This window comes from Peromyscus leucopus, chromosome 8b (assembly GCF_004664715.2).
Source record: "Peromyscus leucopus breed LL Stock chromosome 8b, UCI_PerLeu_2.1, whole genome shotgun sequence".
NCBI lineage: Eukaryota > Metazoa > Chordata > Mammalia > Rodentia > Cricetidae > Peromyscus > Peromyscus leucopus.
This window is the reverse complement of record NC_051086.1, coordinates 57,142,741-57,149,149: the sequence shown is the minus strand read 5'-3', so window position 1 is coordinate 57,149,149 and position 6,409 is coordinate 57,142,741.

The following is a 6,409-nucleotide window of genomic DNA, read 5'->3' as shown; positions in this document are numbered from 1 at the left end:
CATGGGTAGGGAGAGAGCCCCTGAGCCCTCAATGCCTGAGGCAGGTGGGAGAGCTGGCCCTGAATGTGTAGGTGTGGAAGATCCGACCTTGAGGACATGAAAGCAGGAGCACTGCCCCTGCCCCTTGCTCATCACTGCAAAGGGTGAACTCACCAAGACAATGCGGGAGAGCTCACCTTGGTGGGGAGGACAAGGGAAAGATGGAGGGCTGACCAACAACTATGCAACTACCCAGGCCCAGAACCAGGTTTGTGTGTTGGTCCACCCCAACATTCACCCCATCAGTGATCTGCTGGAGCCCATAAGGGGCAGTTCCTGCAGACCCAAAGCTGCAGGATCTCCATGACACAGGGCAACAACAGGATAACAAGAGGAGTCCCAGTGAGGGCCCAGCATTGATAATGTAGCAGACACCAGAGGCCTTGAACAAGACCACTGACTCTTTGCAAAGGAAGTTTACAAGTAAAGATATATGGACTAAAGGGTTTACTGTGTGACTTACTGTGTCGCACTACAGCTTCCATGACGAGATTTTTTTCCTTTTTTTTTTCTTTTTCTTTTCTTATAAAATTTTTGGGAGGATGTGCTGGAAGTGTAGAGAGCAGATATGCAGGGATGGGAAATGAATGGGATAGAGATGCATGATGTGAAAGACACAAAGAATAAATAAAAAGAAAGTTAAAAAAGAATGAAAAATGAAATCATGTAACTTGTAGACAAATGCACAGAGTTTGAAACAACCATTCTGAGTGAAGTGGCCCAGACTCAGAGAAACATCTTTTTTCTGCTGCTTGTTCTCAATTTTGTGTTTCTTCTCTTGAGAATTCATTATGTGTCAATTCATTGACCAGTCATTGATTAGATTGTTTGATGTTTGTGATGCTCAGTTACTTTCAGGTTTTTTTATAATTTAATTCAATTTTACATATCAGCCATAGATTCCCCTGTCCTCCACCCATCACACCCTACTTCCCCCTAGCCTACCCCCCCATTCCTATCTCCTCCAGGGCAAAGATTCCCCTGGGGATTCAGTCCAACCTGGTAATTCAGTCCAGGCAGGTCCAGTGCCCTCATCCTAGGCTGAGCAAAGTATCACTGCATAAGCCCCAGGTTCTATATCCTAGATATTCAACATATTCTTATTTGTAGTTGAAAATATTTCCCATTCTGTAGACTATATTTTGAACCTGAAGGTTGTGAAGAAGCTTTTGAATTTCTTATAGCCTGTTTCTTATTATTTCTTGTTATGGGAATCCTTTCCAGAAAGTCCTGGCCTATGCTTACTTACACTTTGTTTTACTTACTTTCCTATTAAATTTTCAAAGTTTAGGTTCAAAAAGAGAGAGAGAGGAGAGAGAGAGAGAAGAGAAGAGAGAGAGAGAGAGAGAGAGAGAGAGAGAGAGAGAGATTGACAGAAAGGCAGACAGACAGACAGACAGACAGACAGACAGACAGACAGACAGACAGATAGATAGATAGATAGATAGATAGATAGAGATAAGATCAGGGCTGGAGAGATGGTTCAGCAGCACAAACCATGTACTCTCTTGCAGATGTCCTGATTTGGTCAAGCATCCACATAAAAGTTGCTCAAAAATCCTGTAACTCCAGCTCTAGGGACATATGATGCCTCTTCTTTGAGGACATCCACACATAGGTACTTATGCATAGTAAAAAATAATAAAATAAAAATTTTAAATTTAAGAGAAAACATGCACTATTTATCTTCCTAAGTCTTGCTTACTTCACTTTTTTACTTTGCTTTGTAAAAGATTTAGTTTTATTATTTTAATAAAATATTTTGTGACATTTTCATACATTAATATTATATTTACATCATTTCTAGCCTTTTTCTCCCTGTATAAGTCCTCCCACTTTCCCCAAATTCATGATCTCTTCTTTATTATTGTGATAATTATACATATATATGCATATATACACATCCATACAGTCTTTTGAGTCCATTTAGAGTTGCTCATACATGTGGGGGGGGAGCGCTGACCACTGTGAACTGGCTAACCAACCTATCAGGGGCTCATCCCTGGCAAAGAATGATCCTTCCTCTCAGCAGCCATTGGTTGCCTGTAGCTTTCCCTAAGGGTAGAACCTTATGATAGTCCCCCATTCACATTAGCATGTCAGCTGGTGCTGTCATTTGGCTGGCTTTATTTAGGCAGCCACACTGTTGAGATTTCATAGGTGCAGTACCTCTGTCATACATGGAAAACACTATTTTGTGGCAGATGTCTTGGTCCTCTAACTCTTCCACAGTGTTCCCTGAATCTGAGGGGTAGGAGTTGGGTTGTAGATGTATCTATAGGGTGTGGGTGTGCCATAGTCAGTTGTTCGGCATTTTGACCAGTTATGGATTTCTATAATAGTCTCTCTCTGCTACTTTTTTTGAAGATTCCTTGGTGAGACTCCCAAACTACACTTACCTGTGGATATAAGAATATGTATGTTGATGCAGATAGAAATTACACTAGTTTAGTAAAGAGAGCCGTAGGTCTCCTATAAGATCCATGACCTCACCAGCCATGGGTAGATGGTTAAGTTTTAGAGTACCAGGAATGAGTTCCTTCCTTTGAGCAGAACTTAAGTCCAATTAGATGTTGGTTACCTCAGCTTTCTTTCTCCACTGTTTCAAATTTGTCATTTTTGGGATCTTTCCCCACCTAGGTAATTTTTGAAGCTGTTATAAATGAGATTTTGTTTCCTGATTTTCTGCTCCATAAATTTATTATTGGTATGCGAGACAGCTATTGGTTTTTGTATCTTGATTGTTTTCATTCTTCTACTTTGTAGGAAGTATTTGCAAAATCTAAGAGATGTTAAGTAGAGTCTTAAGTTCTTGTAAATCTAGATTACTGTTGGAATAATTTAAGTTCTGTGGAATTCTTTATACAAAATTAGTTTTGCATGTCCAAAAATAGACATTGCTATAACCTCTCACAACCAATAAATACAAGACCAGTGAGAAAGAATTCATATTCCCTCGATGAATGTCTGCGATGTACAGATGTGCATTGCCTAACTGGTCATTGCCATGTACATGGAGCTGGTCCAGAAGTGAGAAACTGCAAGTTATCTATGGCTTCAGGAGAATTGACAGGGAATAAGCCATGGCATTAGGACATAAAGTGAAGCCTACAGTGAATGGCTGGGAGAATGGTGAGGCAATGTCATCAACATTTTTCTGAAGAAGTGAGGATGAAAAGTGAGTAACCAAATGGGGTGAGAATCTAGGTTTTTCTTTTATATCTTAATTAAAGTAAGAATTAAACATGTTCTGGGCGACTTTATCTTTTGTCTTATTTCTGACTTTAACATGCTGGCAGATAAAGGAAGCTGGTCACAGAAGTCTGAGCCATCCTAGCAACATGACTATTTCTCACATAAGCTTGCTTTACAAGAGGCCAACTTATGCTAACAGGCTGCTTGCTACCTGGGAATGTTTCCAAACTGTCTCTTCAAAAGCTACTGTGGCTTCTTTAGTAAATTATGACCTCTAATGTATTTTCTATCCATCAGTGTAGTCTCTGCTTATTTCTAGGGATTTTGCAAACTCTCTTCCTCAGGCTCCCCTCCCCACTCCACAAAGAATAGGCTTTACATGAAGATGTAAACAAATAAGCATCCTTTCATGAGTTGCTCTCTAAGTCCATAATCCCTTAAGTATAGTAATGTGTGATTGGCAGTGATAATCAGTCACTACTGTAGAACTCTGAGAAAACAGGTCCTAGAGAGGTCCTGGGTAATTAAAATCTTTAGTGAGTTACTGGACTCCTCTGGGATGCAGAGCCTCTTAGGCTCAGGGATGACTAGAAGGAGATAAGAGAGAAGCAGAGGTGTGGACTTAGGGGATGACTATGGGACTTGTTACAACCTTTGTCAATGGTGAATAAAGAGCAGTATCTTCTATCAGAGCTTGGGCATCATCTTGTGCACTCTAGGTAAGGCTAAACTCTTCTTTACAGTTCTTTCAGCCTGAGGATATCCACTGTGTGATGCAATGTAGCACAAGTTTTCAGGTATGCTAAAATTATTTGTTATCTCTTCCCCCTGAAGAATTTGTTGTTGTTGAAATATTTTGTTTCCTGGACACCATTTACAATTTCTTTAGTAATGAAGGACTTCTTTACAATTATATTTTATGTAAAGTTCTCAAAGGCCATACCCTTGCAGCACAACTGTTTGTTTGAGTTTTTGAGAAAGGACTCACTTTGTTGTCTAAGCGTGCTTTGAACTCAAGGTGATCTTATGGCCTCAGCCCCTCTCAAGCGCTGTGATTAGTTATGAACTGCTATGCTCAGCCTGCTGGTTCTTACATCGGTTTTAACACACTTCTGTGGTTCTTAAATCTTTAACATACCTTCACCTATGGAGCTTTTAACAAACTATGAACAAGTAATTAAACTTATCTGACTGAGCTCAAAAAACCTATATGTTTAACAGTGATGGTTGCAATGTTCCTAAATACAATCATCTGCAGTACTGTTGACCTCACCTATGTGCTCATTTCTCATGTAGAATTGGAACTTCAGGGGCAAAATCAGTGTCTGTGATCGATTTTAGACAGGAAATTAGGACTTACGAAAAATATGTGAGTGGGACAGATGTACAGTTTTCTGTAATATTGGTGACTAAAAAATAATTTTCTCATGCTTTCGTTCAGTGAGTGTGATTGAAGTTGATATGGGAAAATAAATGTGATGGTTAATTTGTTCTATACATTATTGTAAATATAAAAAGAAGCATTTACTTATTTCAGAATCTCTAAGGCTATCCCTCCCATGTCTATACTATTATTTGAAGAGTTACTTGCATATTCAATGCTAGAAACACTTTCATTAAACCTTTCATATGCTTTCCAGATCTAAAATTGTATCCTTGACAGCTGAAGAAGATACAGTCATTAGGTCATCAGTGGCAACAACTCCAGGTAAGGTCTCTGGTTTCTGATTTTACTCCACATGCTCCTACTCCAAGACACAGGACCCAATCATTCACAGAACAAGCAAAATTTCAAAACCAGTGTGATTTTTTCCTATATGTCTCTTCCCTGTGTAATACTCAAATATGCACACAGTGAGTGCCATAAACATCACCAACAGGATGAAGATCCCAGCATTTGATTTTGAGTCATACAGCCTCTACCTGGTCTGTCTCTGTCTCCGTCTCTATCTCTGTCTCTCTCTTTATGCCCATCTCTCTCTCTCTTTCCATACTCACTTTCATTTTGGGGGATGTTTTTCTTTCTTTTTGATTGTTTGATGCTAGACATAAAATACAGTACCTTAGACATATGCTAGGCAAGAGTTGAACCACTGTGCGGCATTCCCAGCCCTCTCACAATGCTCAAGAATCTTCCTCTGCTTTCTTTGCCAGACTTGAGACAGGTTGAGTATTATTAGAGAAGGTTGTCCAGAAGAAATATAGCAGGAGTCTATTCTTAATTGTATAAATTCAGTATCTGCAGGGACAGTCATCAGAGTGGAGTTCCTGAAATATTAGAGATAGAAGTTGTAAGCCCAAAGCAGTCTGGAGGCAAAATTCTTCAGGAGAGTACACTTTCTTCTGATCTCCTTCAATTTATTGTATGAGTCTCATTACAGTATGAATGGTAATCTTTTTTATTCAAATGTGCTGACTAAAATATTGACAAGGTTGAAATAAAACTTCAAAGAAACCTTAAAAAACTGATGTTTCTCAAAACCTAGTATCAGAAGCAAAGCTGATGTGTCTATGAGCCAGACATAATTGGATAGATGAGGGAGTAAAGCCCCAGAGATTTTAAAACAAGTACATTCTTCTTTTTATATTTTCAGTATTTATAGTAATAATTATCATGTTCATTTTTCTACATCAACTTCCATGATAATCTCAGAAACAGAAGCATAAAAAATAATTTACCATTATTAGTCACCAATATTAGCAGAGAAAAAAAATAGTACACCTGACCTACCCACATATTTTTGAAACACAAAATTTTCTGCCTGAAATTCATCACAGAATGTCACATTTTCATGCTAAATTGTTATATAGCAAGCTTGTATCCTGAAAAGTTTTTTGAAAATAATATTTAAATCGAAATGAAAAATTTTATGCCTTTAACATTAAATGAATTAGTCTCAGGCTGAAGCACAGCCAACATATATTCAGGAAACACTGGTTTCAACCAAGCTTCATGCCAGGTATTTGCCCTGCTGTAAGGCAGATAGAGTCTTTTCTGCATGGAGTTTGCAATCAATCTGTGTGAAATCAGCTATACCCATTGATTTGGAGGTATCTGATGCACTGGGAGAGGATGGGCTGTTTGGAAACATGGTACCAGGACTCTCCCAGACTCATCAGGTACACAAGGTTTGATTAAGTAACTGTCTTCTAACATGCATGAAGAATATGCCAA